The sequence below is a fragment of the Megascapheus bottae genome, chromosome 8 (assembly GCF_031878675.1).
Source record: "Megascapheus bottae isolate mThoBot1 chromosome 8, mThoBot2.hap1, whole genome shotgun sequence".
NCBI lineage: Eukaryota > Metazoa > Chordata > Mammalia > Rodentia > Geomyidae > Megascapheus > Megascapheus bottae.
Genome location: NC_143516.1, coordinates 45,628,445 through 45,650,127, shown reverse-complemented (window position 1 = coordinate 45,650,127; position 21,683 = coordinate 45,628,445). Strand labels below are relative to the sequence as shown.

At 37.8% G+C, this 21,683-nt stretch overlaps 1 pseudogene; it reads left to right on the top strand.

Moving 5' to 3' along the window:
- Positions 1–4,999: 4,999 nt before the first annotated feature.
- Positions 5,000–21,683, top strand: part of LOC150059885 (E3 ubiquitin-protein ligase RNF14 pseudogene) — a 40,080-nt pseudogene continuing 23,396 nt past the window's right edge.

Below are 21,683 nucleotides of genomic sequence, written 5' to 3'. Positions count from 1 at the left end.
AACGTCCATTCCATAGTAACTAGACAAATTTGCAGACCACCAACAATGCATTGTTCTCCATCCCTCAATCTCCACCAGCATTTATTGTTATTTGTTTTCTTTATGATTAATGCAATGTCACTTGGATTTATACTTCCTTTGTGGCTGAGGGATGTGAATATTTCTTCATGTATTTATCAACACTTTTTCCTTTTTTTCCTGAGATGTAGCTATTTAATTCATTTCTGAATTAAGGATGTAACTATAATCCCTCTATACATTACTCTGACAATAAAATTAACAAACAGTTTACTGAGAGATTGGTCAGGTCAAGCTTGGGAGAAGTGATATTGTAACAAAACTGCCTTTTGATCTGTGAATGCAGACATCTTCCCTTTGATTTATATGTTCATTAATGACTCGCATGTGGGGATCATGTATGGAATATTTTGTTGGATTTATTCTTTTGTGGGGTGGTGGTGGTGGTGGTGGTGGTGGTAATGTGTGTGCCTAGCTTTCTTGCCTTGCTTTTTCATTCGAGGTTGGTGCCCAACCACTTGAGTCACACCTCCATTTCTGGCCATTTGCTGAGTAATTGGAGATAAAAGTTTCATTGATTTGTCTTCCTGGACTGGTTTTGAACTATACTCCTTAGAGATCAGGCTCCTGAGTAGTTTGAATTATAGGCATGAGCCATGAACACTCAGCTTAGATTTACATTTAAATAGTTTATGTTGTTTGATGTGATACTAAGTGATCTTTAAAATTTTAATTTAATTTAATTAATTTATTTTATTTTTTATGTTTTGCTAGTCCTGGGGCTTGTACTCAGGGTCTGAGTACTGTCCTTGGGCTTTTTCAAGGTTAGCACTCTTCCACTTGAGCCACAGCACCACTTCTGGCTTTTTTTTTCTATGTATGTGGTACCGAGGAATTGAACCCGGGTCTTCATGCATGCTAGGCAAGCAATCTACCACTAGGCCAAACTCCCAGCCCCTGAATTTTATTAATTTATTTTTTTAATCCAAAATGTGTTTGTTGGGATGTAATTTGGTGATTTTAATGCCATTTCTTTCTGAAGGAACATCTTCTGCAAAGCCTCACTTTTCCTTCTGTGGCCTGCCAGAGACAGTAGAGTAGACAATTCTCCCAGCTACCGTTTGTGCGTGGCCAAAGACCAGGGTGATTTCATTGCTTTCTGGTCATTTCACATCAGTGAAGTGGGAATTGGAGTCTGCACCTTAACTTCTTGTATTTCCTCTTTTCCTCTTCTGGAGAGGAATGAAGGAACGCATTTGTTTACTTTCTTTCTATCACTGCTCTAAAATTTAAATTTAAGCATATCAGGCACAAGGCTTTGAGTGTAAACTGCATATCACCAAGAAACAATTAATTTTTATATTTTATTGCTGACACATATAGGTGGAATGTGTTATATTTTTCACAGGGTCATGGGAAAGTTTGTATTTTGGAAAGGGAAAGTAGTGCTGCTCCTGAGGCTTAAATTCAGGGCCTGGCATTGTCACTGAGTTTCTTTGGTGAAGGCTAGAATTCTACCACTTGAACCATAGCTTAAGTTGGTAGGTCATGGGAAATGAGAATGTCACAAACTTACTTGCCTGGAGTAGCTTTGAACCATGATCCTCAGAACTCAGCCTCTTCAGCAGCAAGGATTATATGTGTGAGCCTCTGGCAGGCACATTCTAAAATTTGTATGGAACAACAACTTTAAAAATCTACTGATAAGCTTTGTTATTGATGTCCCCCACTATTATTCTATTTGAACCTATTGGTCCTTTTTTCTATTCAGGAGTGTTTACTGAAGTTGGTTGCTCCAAAATGCAGTGTGCAGCATTTACACTTAGTACATCTTCCTGATGGATCATTTCATGTATTAATACCTGGTGACTTTCTTTGTCTCTATGGAGTAATTTTATCTTGAAGTCTACTTTGTTGGGCATGAGAGTAACTATTCATGATGGTTTTCAATTTCCACTAGCTTGGTATATTGCTGTCCATTCTTTCAGTCTGTGGGTGCATTTCTTTCAGATAACAAATAGTTGAATTTTTTTTGCTGGGACTGGCAAAAAACTCAAGGCCTGTATCCCAAAAAGAAAAAAAGAAAAAACAAAAACAAAACAACAGCAAAAACCTTCAGGGCTTGAGCACTGGCCTTGGACTTTTTCAAGGGTACTGCTCTACCACTTGAGCCACAGCACCACTTCCAGCCTTTTTTGTGTATGTGGTACTGAGGAATGAAACCCAGGGCTTCATGCATTCTAGGCAAGCACTCTTCCACTTGGCCACAGTCTTGGTCTCTGAATCTTGTTTTTTTAAGTCAATCAGTCTACTTGTCATTTTGATTTTTTTGTTTTTGTTTTTGTTTTTGCCAGTCCTGGGGACTGAACTCAGGGCATGAACACTATCCTTGGGCTCTTCCTCAAGACTAGTGCTCTACCACTTGAGCCACAGCACCAGAAGTAAATTGCCACTTTCCCCCTGCAGCTTTAAATATTCTTTCTTTATTCTGTAGTCTTGCCACTTCAGTTATCATGTATTATAGAGATATTTTTATTTGGTTATGTTTATTTGGGTTGCTAATGGGTTCCCGAACTTGGCTTATTATAGCTTTCCCTAGATTGGAAAATTTTTCTTCTATAAGGTCATCGAATAGATTTTCTATGCCTTCAGTTTGCTTCTTAGCTCATTCTTGATGAACTTCTCCCTTTTTTCATACATAGCGATCTCTATCTTCTAAGAATAGCATGGTTGTCTTGCTCACAGAAGAATTGAAAGTTATCATGCCTCTTTTTTCTTTATTCTTTCTTTCTTTCGTTCTTTCTCTTTCTTTCTCCTTCTTCCTTCCTTCCTTTCTTTTTTCTTTCTCTCTCTCTCCCTTCTCTCCCTCCCTGCTTCCCTTCCTCTCTTCCTCCCTCCCTCCCCCTCCCTCCCTTTCTCTTTTCTTTCTTTCCTCCCTCCTCCTTCCTTTCTTTCTTTCTTTCTTTCTTTCTTTCTTTCTTTCTTTCTTTCTTTCTTTCTTTCTTTCTTTCTTTCTTTCCCTCCCTCCCTCCCTCCCTCCCTCCCTCCCTCCTTCCCTCTCTTCCTCCCTCCTTCTCTCTCTCCCTCCCTTCCCTTCCCTTCTTTTTTTTTTTTGCCAGTCCTGGGCTTGAGCTCAGAGCATGAGCACTGTCCTTGGACTTTCTCAAGGCTAGAACTCTACCACTTGAGCCTCAGCACCACTTCCGGCTTTTTCTATATATGTGGTACCAAGGAATCGAACCTGGGTCTTCGTGCATGCTAGGCAAGCACTTTAACCACTAGGCCAAACTCCCAACCCTCTTTTCCCCTTCTTTCCTGCATTCCTTTACTCCTTTTCTCCCTCCTTCCCTTCTCTCCTCCTTCCCTTCCTTTCTCTCTCCCTTCCTCCATTTTTTTCCCCTCATTCTTGACTAGTGCCCAGACTAGCCTGTCACTTGCTATGTAGACTGGGGCTAGGCTTAAACTTGTTTTCCTTTGGTCCTTGTCTTCTTTTTTGTTTCATGAAGGGGACTCAACATTGGTACCTGATACTTAACTCATTAACTGGTGCTCTACCAACTGAGCCAAGCCTCCAATCCCATATCTTTATCTTTGACTCATTAGAAATACAGGCATGTACCACCATGCTCATCTCTCTATTGTTTTACTATTTAATTTGTTTCTTCTAATTCTTGTTTCTTTACTTCTGCTAGCTTTTGTTTTCATTAGTTGGCAAGCATTTCCAAATTTTCCATTTTAATTCATTGGTCATTAAAGTGTGTGTGTGTGTGTGTGTGTGTGTGTGTGTGTGTGTGTGTGTTTACAAGTATGCCTCTATCTCTTGTCCTGCACTAATATCAATTCAAAGTGGACTAACAATCTTAATATATGACCTGAAACTTGGAAACTGCTAAGAGAAAAAATAGGGAAAATTAGAACATATTGGCATAGGCAATCATTTCCTGAGTAGAACTCCAATAGCAGTAATAGATGAGCTTATATCAAAAAGTGTGATTACAACAGACTAAAAACTTTCTGTACAGAGAAAACTCATTCTAAGCTATTGGATAATAAACATTAGTGACAATGAGGAAAATGAGAGCGAGCCTGAGGGTCAGAATGAATTAAATAATATGTGTATAGCTGTGAAATTCCAAGGTGATATCATTCAGAACAATTAGCACACACTAATACCTGTAACATAGGTTCTGTCTGGGGAGTGGGTACTAGTAGGAGGGGAAGCGTGAACAGGGAAGGTAAATATAGGCAAAATACTTTCTGTACATGTGTGGAAATAGAATCATGAAGCTTGCTGAGGTTTGTTTGGGTATGGGGGGATATGAGGATAGTGACAGAAGAGGTGAGTCTGATCAAGGGAATTTGTATATATAAGGATTAAATTAAGTTAGGCTGATCAAAAGGGAACGTTATGTAGTATTCAGGCAGGAAGGAAAAAGTTTATTCCAAACTGTTCCCTGCCATGCATGTGGCACCCATTTGTCTTTCCTTTACTCTTTCAATAGTGAAATGGTTGATATTTTCCATTTCTACTGGTCCTGTTGGGAATTTGTTTCCTTTGTTTTCTTACAACCTCATCACTGTTGAGTTGACGAAAATTTATAATTTGGTAGATCATCCATTTTCAGTGTGGCCTTCTCTTGTGTTTCTATATTCTAAGCAAAAACAAAACCCATCATTTCTAATATACAAAACCCATCTACTTCTAATATACCACTCATTCAGCAAATATCATGCCGTCTATATATTCCTATACCCCAAATAGGATAAAATAGTGAGAAAGATAAATGACTATGGAGATGAAGGAACTTTAATTGATATTAAATAAGAGGAGAGGAGAGGGGAAGGGGAGGGGACATGAGTGAATGAGAAGAATGACAGTGAGACAAGACAAAGGAAGTGGGTGCATTGCTTTGAGTCAGGGGATTGGTCTGTATTGGATGGGAGAGTTGTAAATATGGGAGCTGTAACAAAATGAGTGGGGATGACATTTGTGGAGGTGGAAGTTGCTGATGACAATGATTGCAGTGTTGCTGTGGGAATTAGTGTGAAAAGAAATCGAGCCGCAATGTTTAGGGTTCACTCCAGGTGTGTTGAAATCACCAGTAATGGTACCATAGGAAGGATAAGGGGGGATTCTACACCTTTCTCAATGATGACATTGACCAGGGACAGAGCTAAATACTTTTGGAATCTAAGAAGGAGTTTATAAGCACACGAATGATCTAGTAAAATAAGGGAATGAATGATCTAGAAGTGACATTTTGGAACAAAATGTTTCTCCATTGTCATGCTGAGGTATGAGAAGCCTTGGAGAATAACTACATGTACCCTTGGGAGGCTTACAGGGGAGGGAATGTCTGCAGAAGCAGGCAAATTGTGAAAGTAATGATTTCTGGTAATGGTTGGACAACCAGAAGAACATACGATTTCGTGCGATAACGTTTCTATTGCACTTTGGAGAGGTCAACATTTAAGATGCTTCAGGTGTTGCAAGTCAATCCTTGGCACAGATGACAATAGTACCTAAAACTCCATCTGATATCTTTGTAAGCAGGCTATAAGGAGTCAGGAGAGAGGCAGAGCCAGTCCTGGACACAGTCTCTGTTTCTCCTGAAGCAGTGACATTTCGTGCTGGCGCCGGTGTGAGTGTCTCTGTACTCAGCTTTCAGCACGTGGCCACCTGATGCGGAGACAAGCCTCCAGCAGCATGGCGGTGACATGGACTCCAGGTTTTACTGCGGCTGTAACAACCAGGTTGCTAATTAGGCCCGATTGTGAGGGTAGTTTTTGTGCTTTGGACACCTGTCCACTAGGAACTGGACTGAGACCACCAACACATTTCCCACAGGTCACAGAACAGCTGTCAGATGGTATAATTTGGTCGAGTTCATTTGGAGCTGCTTACAGAAGCTTTCTGAAGCATTATGCTCTACATAATGTGCATGATTAATGCTTGTTTATTTGGACAATCCCGTGTTGTAACTAAAGTGGTGGCCTATTTTATGCCAGTTATAATATACCGTTCCATTCATGAGAGGGAGTTCCATTGAGGGTATGAAGTAGAGCCATAATGTTCCATCTATTTACTAGGGAACCAACTATTGCAGCCATTCTGCAAGCTGCCTGCTCTGTGGCCATGCTGATTCTGTGCTTAACTCTTCTGGGGAAGGGATTTGAGCCGGAATCCATTCCATGGGGTCGGTGGAGAGCCTGTCTGAAAACAGTGGCGACTTTGACAACAGAAAGCTTTCACTGAACCTTCCTCCTGTAGGAGGAAGAATGCAGCATGTTATTAGACCTCAGAGAACTCAGTTTCCTTGCCAGTCTTTGGCCTTATTACTAGGCAAACATTTGTCATTAGCAATGTTAGAAACTTCTGCTATGTAGACTCCAAAGGCTGTTCTATCACTTCTCTTTGCCACATACACAGAGGTGGAGGTGTATTTATTTTTCAGAGGGAAAGTGTGCTGAAGGAGACATTCAGATTCAGACCTGAGCTCTGCTTCTGGCTGGGAAAGACACTGGACAGATCACCTGGGATCTTTAGTTTGTGTTTTAAAAAACATAGGGCTGGTTTCATGACCTCCTGTGCCCCTTTCACTGCTTCTTCCTGTGGCCTTATGACTGGATCTGGCTCATGTTAGGTGGAAAGGCAGTAGTCTCCTTTCCAAGTTAGTGATGCCTTAATTGTGTCTCTCCATTATGTAACGTCGGGTTCCCACACGCTAGAGGTAAGCACAGTTGTTGATGTCATTTGCCTATGCTTGCTCTGATGGTGTTTTGTTTATTCTAAACATCTTTTAGGAAAAAGTATGTTGTGGGGCCTATTTTGCTTCCATTTTTGTCACATTTCCTTCTGATAACCAATCTAATATCATCTTTAAGTTTTAAGACAAATTGAAAATTGTTATTATAAAGTCAGTGTACAGATGAGTTGCAGTTACATATGTTGGGTAAAGGGTACATTTCGTTATGGACAATGTCACCTCTTCCCTACCTTTACCCCATCCTTTCATTTTATATGCTTATGGTGCTTAGCTTTAATACAAATCTTATTTGAAAATAGGTAAAGAATAAAATCATCTGGCTCAAAATTCAAGATCCACAAGACATATGGTAAACATTTCCCCTGACCACTAGTCCTTCTGCACAGGGATCCTCTGAATTGGAGGCCTTTCCAGTAATGTTCTTTATGTATACAAACAAGTTGGTGAGGCTTTTGCCTGTCAAGTTCTTTAGAAATATTTAATGCTGTTTTGAAGCCAAGGATAAAAAAACAATACAAAGACTGATAGCAAGAAGATTCCTTTAACTGACTGGCCAACTCTCTGCTGTCTACTACTGGCCACTGCTGGGGCAGCCAGCAGTACAATGTCTGAAGAGTCCTAATGGATACAGCTTCTAGATTGTCCTCCTTACCATCCAAGATGCATGAATGGAGAGGCCTTTGAGCTGACTGCAACGCAGCTACTCCTGACTGCAAGCTCACAGGGAAACTGTGAACTGTCCATCTCAGCTCCATCTTTGCTGCTCTAACTTTCACCTTCAGACAGACAATCATTATTATTGTTTTAAGCCACTAAATTTTGGAATGGTTGCTAATTGCTATAGTGGCAGTGACACACAGTTTTATTATTATTATCATCCCTGCTCAACTGTCAGAAACATTGAGATTTAGAAGCTGGCTGAAAATCTCCTAAAGTGGAAATGCTGTATGCTGACTGTTTTTGGTTCTACCTCTCACTCTACTCCTGTTGTGGGCTAAGATACAGCCATACCTACAATTGGTATTCCATTCTTGATTTCCAAAGGCCCAACTGAATAAATGTATTGGCATGGCTTCTTTCCTGCTAGATTCTTTTGATGGCTGTTCATCCATGTCTCCACCTGTATTGTAGTTTGGGCACTTGCTCAGTTCAATGACAACTCATCTCTCAGGGTTTGATTGGTACACCATTACCTTTCTTTTCTTCCTTTCTTCCTTTCTTCCTTCCTTCCTTCCTTCCTTCCTTCCTTCCTTCCTTCCTTCCTTCCTTCCTTCCTTTCTTTCTTTCTTTCTTTCTTTCTTTCTTTCTTTCTTTCTTTCTTTCTTTCTTTCTTTCTTTCTTTCTTTCTTTCTTTCCTTCTTCTTCCTGTCACCAGTCCTGGACATGAGCTCAGGGCCTGAGCACTGTCCTTGGACTTTCTCAAGGCTAAAACTCTACCACTTGAGCCTCAGCACCACTTCCATGTCGGTACACCATTATCTGTGGTTCAATCATACCCCTGGCTTTACCCAAGCTTCAGAAACCACTTATAGGCACGACTTGGAGGCTGCCATGGAGGAAGGATCGTCCTGAAGGGAAGAGGTGTATTTTGCTGTATTATGTGGGCTGCTCATCTAAATCCATGGTAGCTTGGCACCTGTGTCCTGGTGAAACAATCCAGTGAGCTCGTGAGTGGGCAGAGAGCCACTCTAGCAGATGGTCAAGAGAGTGAGGCTCGTATACCATATGATCATCAAGTGTGCTTGCCCAGGCCAGGCGTCCCCGCCAGAAAGGTCCAAATGCCCTTCGAACTGAAGTCTTATTTTTATAAGGATAAAAAAAGGCCTGAAAGAATAAGGCAACAACAGATTTCTCATTTGAACTGGGAACAAAGAAGAGTTATGAGCCACATCACGTAAGGAGGGTCTTTGGGGGAGGTGAAGAAGATATTCACTTAAGAATATTATTGCTTGAGAATAAGGTCCTCCATGGGAAGCTTTTAATTCCCTTTGGTTGACAATAGCTTGCTGTGAAATGAGACAACATGGATGTTTATAGTCCATGCACTGAAGCTGTATTCCAAGCTCATCACTTGGCAAATTATGATGATTCTAGAAAGCACCTGAGGCAAGAGTCGGCCAATATCTATGGTTTACCTGTCTAAAAACAGGAGTTACAGCAAATTAGCCAACAGTGAGACTGGAAGGCTCAAGGAGACCCCAGTAGTAAATGTGTCATTACCAAAGCCTTCTTCCCTTTCCCTGGCTATGCCAGAATTCCCTTGACAAAATCCCTACTATTCATTGTTCTTCCAGAAAGTCTGAGCCTCATGTAACATCTTTGGATGTCCAACATTTAGGAGACTGGTGATACTACTAATGGATGTTTTCCTTTTTTCATATATTTTTTATTGTAATTAATAGAAGGATTACATGGTATTTGTCAGATAGATGGTGCATTAATTCCCATGCATTGATACCCTTTCACATGTCTTGGTCCCCATTTCCCTCCCCCCACCCCCATCCCTCATCTTGTTTTCCCCCCTTCCCTATCCAATTTCAAATAACCAAATACAAATATATCCGATATATCAGGTAACAAAGTGAGATACTGTAACAATATGAGATAACCAAGGGACAGCAAAAGAGATGAGAGATAACATAGTACCTTAAGAACAACAATCACTCATTATATGGCTTATGTTTCTATGTCCTAGAGATCCTTGCATTTAGCGTCCTACTATATGGCCTTTTGTATCAAGGTTTTGCTCTATTGCAAATCTCTGCTAGTAGAGCCCAAGGTTTCTACTGATTATGACAAATGAGGGAAACCATTGAGCCTAAGTTCCTTGAGTCTGGCTTACATCACTTAATATGATCTTTTCTAAGTCTTTCCATTTCCTAACAAATGGGGCAATGTCATTCTTTCTGACAGCAGCATAGAATTCCATTGTGTATAAATACCACATCTTGTTGTTCCACTCATCATCTAGGTTGGTTCCATATCTTTGCTATGGTGAATAATGCTGCAATGAACATTGTTGTGCTAGTGGATTTAGTATGCCCTAGATTCTGGATGGTTGAGTCAATGCCAAATAGTGGAATTGCTGGGTCATAGGGGAGTTCTATGTTTAGTCTTTTGAGGCACTGCCATACTGCTTTCCATAGTGGTTGAACAAATTTATACTCCCACCAACAGTGTAGTAGTGATCCTTCCTGGCCACATCCCCTCCAGCATCTGTTGTTATTAGTTTTCTTGATCCTGGCCATTCTAACTGGAGTGAGGTGGAATCTTAGAGTTGTTTTGATTTGCATTTCTTTTATGATCAGAGATGTTGAGCATTTCTTCATGTGTCTATAGGCCATTTTTGTTTCTTCTTCAGAAAAGACTCTCTTTAAGTCTTTGGCCCATCTTTTAATGGGATGGTTGTTACTTTGGAGATTAGTTTTGGATTGAGTCAATTTTTTGAGCTGTTGATATATTTTAGATATGAGGCCTTTGTCTGTTGTATGGTTGGTGAGGATCTTCTCCCACTCTGTAGGCTTCCTAATTAATTTACTAGCTATGTCCTTTGCCATACAAAAGTTCTGCAGTTTAATGCAGTCCCACTTATCCAGCCTTTCTCTGATTTGTTGTGATTCTTGGTCCTTATTAAGAAAGTTTCGACCTGTGCCAAGGAGGTCTAGTGTATCTCCTATTCCTTCTTGTAAAGTTTTCAGAGTGTTGGCTTTTACCTCCAGGTCTTTGATCCATTTGGAGTTAATTCTAGTACAGGGTTACAAAGAAGGATCCAACTTTAGTTTTCTGCATGTGCTTAACCAGTTCTGCCAGCACCTCTTGTTGAAGAGGCTATCTTTCTTCCATTCTATTTGTTTTGGCTCCCTTGTCAAAGATTAGGTGGCCATAGGTCTATGGTTTAATATCTGGGTCTTCAGTTCTATTCCATTGGTCTTCAGGCCTGTTCTTGTGCCAGTATCAAGCTGTTTTCATAATTATAGCTCTGTAATAGAGTCTAAAGTTTGGTATTGAAATTCCTCCAGTGCTGTTCTTTCTGCTAAGAAGTGCTTTTGCTAAATGGGGTCTTTTATTATTTCGTATAAAATTTTTGATTGCCTCTTCTATTTCTTTAAAGAATGACATTGGGATATTGATGGGTATTGCATTGAATTTGTAGATAGCCCTTGGCAAGATTGTCATTTTCACGATATTGATTCTTCCAGTCCAGGAGCATGGGAGGTTTTTCCATTTCCTCAGTTCTGCTTTAATTTCCTTTTTCAGGGTTTTAAAGTTTTCATCAAAAAGATCCTTTACATTCTTAGTTAAGGTAATTCCTAGGTACTTTATTTTCTTTGAGGCTATTGCAAAAGGAGTTGCTTTCCTGACTGTTGCCTCATTCCTCTCACTGTTGGCGTTGAGGAAGGCAGTTGATTTTTGAGGGTTAATTTTATAGCCTGCTGCCCTTCCAAAGTTTTGAATCACCTCAAGGAGCTTGGGAGTAGAGTCTATAGGATTCTTTACATACAGGATCATGTCATCTGCAAAGAAGGAAAGTTTCACTTCCTCTTTCCCTATTTGGATCCCCTTTATGCTTGCTTCTTGCCTCATTGCACTGGCTAGGAATTCTAATACTATGTTAAAGAGGAGTGGAGAGAGTGGATATCCTTGTCTCGTTCCTGATTTTAGAGGGAATGGCTTTAGCTTTTTGCCAATAAGTATAGTACTAGCTATGGGTTTGTCATACACAGCCTTTATTATATTGAGGAATGTTCCATGGATTCCTAGTTTCTCCAGAACTTTTAACATAAAGGGGTGTTGGATCTTGTCAAATGCCTTTTCTGCATCTATTGAGACAATCATGTGATTTTTGTCCTTGCTCCTGTTGATGTGTTGAATTATATTAATTGATTTGCGTATGTTGAACCAGCTTTGCCTCCCTGTGATGAATCCTGTTTGATCATAATGTATAATTTTTTTGATGAGTTGTTGTAGAAGGTTGGCCAGTATTTTGTTGAGAAGTTTTGCATTGATGTTCATGAAAGAAATAGGTCTATAGTTCTCTTTCTTTGATGAATCTCTGTCTGGTTTGGGGATGAGGGTTATACTGGCTTCATAGAATGAGTTTGGTAAAGAACCTTCATTTTCAATTTCGTTGAAGAGCTTGAGGAGTATTGGTGAGAGCTCTGCTTTGAAGACCTTATAGAATTCAGCTGTGAATCCATCTGGCCCTGGGCTTTTCTTAGGTGGAAGTTCTCTTATTGCCATTTCTATTTTAGTGCTTGAAATAGGCCTGTTTAGTTAGGTTAGTTCTTCTTGGTTCAGTGTGGGTATGTTAATATTGTCTAGGAATTCATCCATTTCTTCTAGATTCTCAAATTTGTTGGTGTAAAGGTTTGAGAAGTATTCCCTCATGATACTCTGGATCTTGGTAATTTCTGTCATGGTATTACCATTTTCGTCTGTGATTTTGTTTATTTTGGTATGCTCCCTTCTTTTTCTGGTAAGATTTGCTAAGGTTTTGTCAATTTTGTTAATTCTTTCAAAGAATCAACTCCTTGTTTTGTTGATTCTTTCTATAGTTTTTTTTTGGATTCCAATTCATTTAATTCTGCTTTGAATTTAGTAATTTGCTTCCTTCTAGTGGGATTAGGGTTGGCTTGTTGCTCTTTTTCCAGGAGCTTAAGATGACACATTAAATTGTAGGTTTGTGATTTTTCCAATTTGTTATTGTAGGCACTCAGAACTATAAATTTTCCTCTGAGTACTGCCTTTGCCATGTCCCAATGGAGCTGGTATTTCGTGTGCTCCTTTTTGTTAAATTTCATAAACTGTTGGATTTCTATTCTGATCTCTTTGATGACCCATTGGTGGTTTAACAATGTGTTGTTCAATCCCCATGAGTTACAGGGTTTTCGTTGGTAGAGTTGTATGTTCAGTTCCAATGTGATGCCCTTGTGGTCTGAGAGAGTGCAGAGAATAATTTCAGTGTTTCTGAATCTGTCCATGTTTGTTTTATGACCTAAAATGTGGTGTATTTTGGAAAATGTTTTCCTTTTAACTTCTTTGGATGTCCAATATTTAGGAGATTAGTGATGCTACTAATGGATGTTTTCCGTTTAACTTCATTTAATGATGGATGGCCATTCGTTCATTTGTTTGCCAACAAGATTTTTTTTATTTTTTATTTTTTTATTTTTTTTATTGTAATTAGTAAAAGGGTTACATGATATTTGCCAGATAGAAGGTGCATTAGTTCACATACATTGATACCCTTTTACATGTCTTGGTACCCATTACCCTCCCCCCCCACCCGTCTTGGTTTTCCCCCCTTCCCTATCAAATTTCAAATAACCAAATACAAATAAATACAATATATCAGATAACAAAGTGAGATACTATAACAATATGAGATAACCAAGAGACAGCAAAGGAGATGAGAGACAACATAGTACATTAGGGACAACAATCATTCATTATATGGCTTTTGTTTCGATGTCCTGGAGGTCCTTTCAATTAGCTTCATACTATATGGCCTTATGTATCAAGATTTTGCTCTATTGCAGATCTCTGCTAGTAGGGCCCAAGGTTTCTACTGATTATGACGAATGAGGGAAACCATTGAGCCTAAGTTCCTTTGAGTCTGGCTTACTTCACTTAATATGATTTTTTCTAAGTCTTTCCATTTCCTCCATTTCCTAACAAATGGGGCGATGTCATTCTTTCTGACAGCAGCATAGAATTCCATTGTGTACAAATGCCACAACTTGTTAATCCACTCATCAACTGAGGGACATCTAGGTTGGTTCCATATCTTTGCTATGGTGAATAGTGCTGCAATGAACATTGTTGTGCTATTGGATTTAGTATGCCCTTGTTTCTGGATGGTTGGGTAAATGCCAAGTAGTGGAATTGCTGGGTCATAGGGGAGTTCTATGTTTAGCCTTTTGAGGCATTGCCACACTGCTTTCCATAGTGGTTGAACGAGTTTGCACTCCCACCAACAGTGCAGTAGTGATCCCTCTTGGCCACATCCCCTCCAGCATCTGTTATTATTCGTTTTCCTGATCCTGGCCATTCTAACTGGAGTGAGGTGGAATCTTAGAGTTGTTTTGATTTGCATTTCTTTTATGACCAGAGATGTTGAGCATTTCTTCATGTGTCTATAGGCCATTTTTGTTTCTTCTTCAGAGAAGACTCTCTTTAAGTCTTTGGCCCATCTTTTAATGGGATGGTTGTTACTTTGGAGATTAGTTTTGGAGTGATTCAATTTTTTGAGTTGTTGATATATTTTAGATATGAGGCCTTTGTCTGTTGTTTGGTGCCAACAAGATTTTTTTTTAAATTGTCGGGATAATTTATAGAGGATTTACAGTTACATTCACCACATAGTAGGTGCATTACTTCTCACACATTGATATCCCTTCTCATGTTTTTGTCCCCATTTTCCCTCCCCCCACCCCTTTCAATTATCTTGTTTCCCCCTTCCCTTTCCTATTTTGAGTAAACAAATAAACATATATACAATATACCAGTTAACAAAGTCAGATACAGTAACAATATGAGATTAATCATAGGGCAACAAAAGAGAAGAGAAATAACATAGTACATCTAGAACAACAATCATATATCCTAGAGTTTCCACATCCTAGAGATCCTTTCATTTAGTCTCATCCTATATGACCTTATGTATCTAGGTTTTGTGCTATTGTAATCCTCTGCTAGGAGAGATGTGCACTAATTATTACAAAAACCATTTAGTCTTTGTTCCTTTGGGTCTGGCTTACTTCACTTAATATGAGTTTTTCCAAGTCTTTCCATTTCCTTACAAATGGGGCGATGTCATTCTTTCTGATGGCAGAATAGAATTCCATTGTGTACAAGTACCACATCTTCTTGATCTAATGATATATTGAGGGGCATCTGGGTTGGTTCCATATCTTTGCTATGGTAAATAGTGCTGCAATGAACATTGTTGTGCTAGTGGCTTTAGTATGGCCTTGTTTCTGGATGATTGGGTAAATGCCAAGTAGTGGAATTGCTGGGTCATAGGGGAGATTTATGTTTAGTCTTTTGAGGAGTCTCCATACTGCTTTCCATAGTGGCTGAATGAGTTTACACTCCCACCAACAGTGTAGTAGTGATCCCTCCTGGCCACATCCCTACCCACACCTGTTGTTATTAGATTTCTTGATAATGGCCAATCTAACTGGAGTGAGGGGGAATCGCAAAGTTGTTTTGATTTACATTTCCTTTATGACCAGAGATATGGAGCGTTTTTGTCATATGTCTATAGGCCATTCTTATTGCTTCCTCAGCGAAGTCTCTCTTTCAGTCTTTAGCCCACATTTTAATGAAATGGTTGTTTCTTTGGAGATTTGTTTTGGAGAGATTACATTTTTTGAGCTATAGACATATTTTAGCTAGAAGTGCCTTGTCTATTGTATGACTAGTGAAGATCTTCTCCCACTCTGTGGGCTAGCTACATCATTTGCTATACAGAAGCTCTACAGTTTGATGCAGTCCCATTTGTCCAAACTTTCTTTAATTTGTTGTGTTTCTGGGTCATTATTAAAAAAAATGATTTTTTTTAAGTCTACTCACATGTTGTAAAATAGGTTTACATTTGCTTCAAAGAAAGATAGAGGCAATTAAAATATGATATTGGAATTCAAATTTTATTATACTTAGTAAGGAAGAAAAATCTTATTCAGGTATATATAAAGCAGCATATGAAAATGCTGTAAGAAAGTTAGTAAAAATACCTTGGGACTACAAGGAGAAATAGAGAAATAGATTCTGCACTTTATTAGTGGCTTTGGTTATCACTATCAAAATAGTATTTAAAATAAACAGTAGCTTTGTGGGGGAGCCAGGAGGACAGGGTAGCTTTGGTGGAGGATGAACAGAGCTTGAAATACATTAAGTGTCAAAATACCATAATAAACTCCTAAAAAAAATTTTCAAAAGGGAAGTGGGAGAGAAGGAGGCCAAGAAATAGCAATAGAAGGGGTAACGTTGATCTAAGTACATTACATGCATATTTGGAAAATCCCAATGAAACCATTTTATACCATTAGCTTGTGCTAATAGAAATTAAAACTATAACAAACAAAGACTTTTAAGTCAGATGGGTAAAATTTCTAAAGCTTCACAGCCACAATTCAGATGAGTGGTCTTAACACTGCTATGAATGGCAGAACCATCACCTTTGGAAGCAGAGTAAAATACAGAAATGGAGCTACTGAAAAAAAAGGGACTGTTGTTGTAACTGGGGAATAGTTTAGTGATATTTATTGAACATTTGTTTGATTCTGATACACATAATCAAATTTAGTGTCTAACCCATTTTAATAAAACAAAGCTTCTGTCTGTTGCCTTGGCATGTAGTAGAGCTAGCTGGCTTTTAAATTCAATTTAGAGGATATGTTCAGAATAGACTTATTTAAAGTATTGTACATAAAATTTCCTTAATGTGCTCTACTTTTCTTCCACAGTAGTTAACAATGTCCTCATGGATTTTATGCTGGTAGTTTTAGTTCAATTTAAAACATTAGCAAGTAGTACACAAATAACTTGCTTCTGGAGTTAATACACAAAGGCACACAAAGTTGATTTTCCTTTTTTTTTTTCCAGTTCTGGAGCTTGAACTCAGGGCCTGAGCACTGTCCTTAGGCTTTCTCAAGGCTAGCACTCTACCACTTGAGCCTTAGCAACACTTCCGGCTTTTTTGTATGTATGTGGTACCGAGGAATTTAACCTGGGTCTTTGTGCATGCTAGGCCAAAGTGCTGGCCTCTAATTGTACATTCTTATACCAGTGGAACACTATTTCCTTTTTCTTTTAAAATCTTTATTGAAAAGGGGATGAGCAGGGAGGGTTACTGTTACATAAGTAAGGTAATGAGTACATTTGTCTTAAAACAGCTACCCCATCCTTCATTTTCTTCCTCTTATCGCTCCCTATTTGTCTCCCCCTCAAGTAGTAGGGTTCATATGCAACAGTGTCAAGTGAGTATGAATGTTGTATTACTTCATTCTTTGTCCTGCTGTTTCTCTGTTTCCCTTTCCCTTCCACAGATCAAATAAACTGATATACAAGACATAAGATACAGAAAATTAAGAGCAAATAAAACAAAAGAATTACATAAAGGACATAATAAGCACCTCTTGTTTCCAATTCTTAAAGCTCCTATTGATATGCTTCATTATATATGGTCCTATGCACTTAGCAATTGGATTATTGAGAGCCCCTGTTAAGAATATCATAGACATATTTGAGTTCTTACCAATGAAGGAAACCATGCAACTTTCTTTCCTTTGGGTCTGACTTATGAACACTGTTTTGGTTGTGGTAATTTTATGATCTGATTTTGTATATGATAAAAAAATGTACTCACTTCTAGGACTCTCCTAGCAGAGGATTACAACAGCCCAAAACCTAGGTACATAAGGTCATATAGGATGAGACTAAATGAAAGGAACTCTAGGATATGGAAACAAGAGCTTTATCTTTTTTATTGTTGTTCTTAATGTACTATGTTATTTCTCTTCTCTTTTGTAGCCCTTAGGTTAATCTCATATTGTTACTGTATCTGACTTTGTCACCTGGTATATTGTATATATGTATATTTGAAATAGGAAAGGGAAGGGGAAAATAAGATGATTGGGAAGGGGTGGGGGAGAAAGTGGGGACAAAAACATGAGAAGGGGTATCAATATGTGAGAAGTAATGTACCTACTATGTGATGAATGTAACTCTAACCCCTCTATAAATTATCCTGACAATAAAAAAAAGTAGCTGAACCAAAAGCACCTTAGCATCACCAGAAAAAGTACTGCTTCATCAGTTTGTTTGCAAAATTATTTCAGAAATGTTTTGCAGACATTTGTTTTTTCATATGTTCTTAAAAATAATTTTTCTAGTTCAAAAATTTATAAAATTGGTAACTATTTGAAAGTTTAAATAATATTACCTCCTTATCTAGGAATATATATGTTCATTTTAAAGAACTAACTTTATATTTATTCATAGACTAATTGGATAAAGTATAATTTTTCATCTCTGTCATAGATTTTTCTAGGTAACATCATACAATACATATATAAGATAGCATATTTTAAATATTGTAAAGGCATATTTGGGCATTTTCATTTTTGAATGACTGTTATTTGTTATTTTTATTTGTTTTTCTTATCTTCTATTATCTTTAAGCATTTGAACTAAGGGGCTTCAATTTCAACATGTCAGTTTATAAATACAGTACATCTTGATCAATTTCATTTTTTCCATTGTTTTCCCTATCTCTCCCAACTCTACCTGGGAAGTTGATTTTCAAGTCAGCATTTTTTCTATTTACCTTGCCTACAAATTCTCATAATTTTTTCTTGGAAGGTCTCTCTGGGGAAGTATCATAGCCCCACTTCCCTCCAAATTTGGCTTGGATATTGAGACTAATGATGTTTCTCATGTATTAAAGAGGTTAAAAAAGAGAATAGGTTGATTGATCATGTAATAAGAATTTCTGAGGGTAGTAAGAAAGGTTCTTGTGTGATGACCATCCTACTGCAGGTCCCCTGAGCCAGCCCCTAGCAGGCATGTTCTCTCTCAGGGATGGATCAAATAGGCATAGAACAAAACAGCTTAGCTATCTTCAACTAATTAAGTAGTTACTAGTACTTTTTGTCAGTACTGGTAAATACTCTTGAGTCAGAGATTCCAATAATATTGGATATCAAAGCTTCAGTAAGTTGGTCCATGCGATGAGGTGTTAATTTCCTATGATGATTAATGTCTTTACAGTTTCCAAAACAACCCTTAGGTTATTAAATGGAGAGCAGTGGAGTAATCTCTCTTTTCATTGAGTAGGTTTGAAATAACGAGCTTCAATCCTCCAAAGCCTGGTTTAAATTTGCATTGGGTCATAACAAAGATTTTAATCAAGGGTGAGGGCGTCTATTAGCTCTCTTTTTGTTAAACTTATTCTAAGCGCCAAAGAATAATTTAATCTTAATTTATTATTCATTGAATCAAAACTCACATGCCCACCATTAGTTAGTTTTACAGAATAAAGGACTTTGACTATGTGGAATTAAGATTTAATTGAGACATACTTGTTTTCTGTTTTGTGTTCAAGGACTCCTTTAAGGTTTTAACAGATATCCCATATAAAATCATTGGGATTCTCTGGTTAAATAGTCATCTGAACCCCAAAAATGATGAATTCCACAAAACTTTGTTTCTGGTTGCATTTCAACAGATATTAAATCAATTTAGAACCTATATAATGAGGTTACAATGAGGTTACTTGATACAAAAGATAATCCCCATCTTTTTTTTTTTTTGTTTTGTTTTGTGTATGTGGAGGAAGGTTTACAGGTTCTAGGGCTTGGATTCAGGGCTTAGGCACTGTACTTGAGCCTTTTTGCTAAGGCTAGTGCTCTACTAATTAAACCACAACACCACAGCTGGCTTCAAGCTGGGAGCCAAAGATCTCAGCCTCCTCTCTAGCCTGGATTACAGGTGTGAGCCACTGGCACTCAGCTCACAACAACTCTAAAAAATTACAAAACATGCTCTGTGGGGTTGTGGGAAAGTGAGATGGTTAGAAATTGTCTGAAACATCAAATTTAATTTGGAAACCAATTTGTGAATGTTTTAAATCTGCCAAATGTTTATATTAATCTTGGTTTAGCATGAACAACCCAACAACAGCAATAAAGAGATAGATACAAACTATAGTCATAGAACATATATTCAGCAAAGTAATAGAAAAAAATCCAAATCTCAAGAAAGGGGTGGCCATCCAGGAGCCTTTCAGACAAGGCCAGAAAAGAATCATTTCAAGTCAGGTAACAGCAAAAATATTAGGAATATAGAAACGAAGACTATTGAAAATCACAAGAATGAAGTACCAATATATGAGTGTATAGGCAAACTAATCTAAAAAAAAGACATTTCTCAATAGAAACTATGAAAACAAGAAGACATGGAATGAAGATGTCAATTCTGAAAGAAAACAATACTGATCAAGATTTCTGTACCAGCAAAACTATATTTCATAAGGAAAAGAGAAATTAAAAACCTTCCATGAGAAACAAAAACAAATGGGGCTGATGAATGTTTATCCAACCCAGAAGGTACTTAAAGGAACTCTACCCAGAAAAGAGGAAGATAAAATGTTCCTATGAAAATAGGAGAAAGAACAGACTTCACTAGATGATCAGATAACTAATGGAGAGAAGGGAGAAAATAATCAAACACTACAAAAACAAATGATAGAGATGATTATATAACTTTGAACAATATTTCTGAATGGTTAATGGTTTGTATTCTCCAATCAAAAGTCAGGGCTGACAAATTTGATAAAAAAAACAAGATGTAACCTTTTTTAAAAATCTGTAATAAATTAAGTACATCTCACTGGCAAAGAAAAATACAGGATAAAAGTAAAAGTATAAGAAAGGATTTTCCAAGCAAATGCAGCTTGAAAGCAAGAGCAAGAAGAGTAGCTACTCAAGTATGAGAAAAGCATGCATTAAACTAAAATAGGTCAGAAGAGACAAAGGTTATCTCATATTGATAAAGGCATCAGGAGACTTTGACTAAGCCATAACAGGGCCACTTCCAGTTTTCTGGTGGTTAACTGGAGATAAGAGTCTCACTGACTTTGTTGTCTGGGTTGGATTTGAACTGCAGCCTCCTGAGTAGCTAGGATTACAGGCCTGAGCCACCTTGCCTGACTTCCTTCCTTTTTTTTTTTTTTTTTTTTTTTTTTTTGGTAGTTAACTGGAGGTGAGTCTTGCCTTGGGTTGACTTTGAACCACCATCCCCAGATCTCAAGCTTCGGAGAAGCTAGGATTTTAAGTGTGAGCTAATGGGGCTGGGCCACAGAGGTCTGTCATCAATGGGAGTTCAGTTGTGTAAAAACCCAAGGCTGGTATGAAATTTGGAAATGTGTACATTCGGCTATTCAACTTACACTGCCATCTAGTGAAAATTCCTCAAAGTACAAGAATCTTGAGCTCCTGGCTAGGCAATTCAGATCTGATTTCAATGAATTCACTTCCCGAATAGAAGTTGCTTACGATTAGTGCCACCATTTGGGGACAGTGGCATTATGTAACAAGGTTTCTTGATGGATTTTTGGTGATGATTTGTTGTTTATTCCTCCTTAAGTATTTTACATACCGTAGGCTGTTCTGATATAATTGACTATAATTTGCTAGGAATGTTATGTGTACAGTAAGAAGAGCATATTAACTTTCTAAACATTTTACTTTTAATAGATACGGTAGGTTTTAAACTGAAATTAAATAAATCCTATGATTGATTTTTTTTAAAACATCCTGAATTTAAAGGGAAAATATTCCTTAACTTAAAGAGGGAAAGAGAAAAAAATCTTATGATGAAAATTTTGATAGGATATCTACTAGATTATAGTAAAATTAAAATATATGAATTCATATAACCTTTATGTAGCTTAATGAACAGAGTATTATGTAGCCTTAGACCAGAGTATATTTTATAAAATTGATTATAACTTTATAACATTAATGTCAGTCCTACAATTCTTGATAAGTGTTAGTGCTGAGTAAGGAGTTCAAACATTTCAGATCCATTAACTTAATATTATCTTATGCATATGTAAATGAGAATGACTACAGTTATTATGTATATTCTTTTTTCATATATTTTATTGTGATTAATAGAAGGGTTATATTGTATTCACCAGATAGAAGGTGCATTACTTCACAAACACTGATACCCTTTCTCATGTCTTGGCCCCCATTTCCCTCCCCTCACCCCTGCCCCTCATCTTGTTTCCCCCTTCCCTATCCTAGTTCAAATAACCAAATAAGCATATATACAATATATCAGATAACAAGGTGAAATACTGTAACAATATGAAATAACCAAGGGACA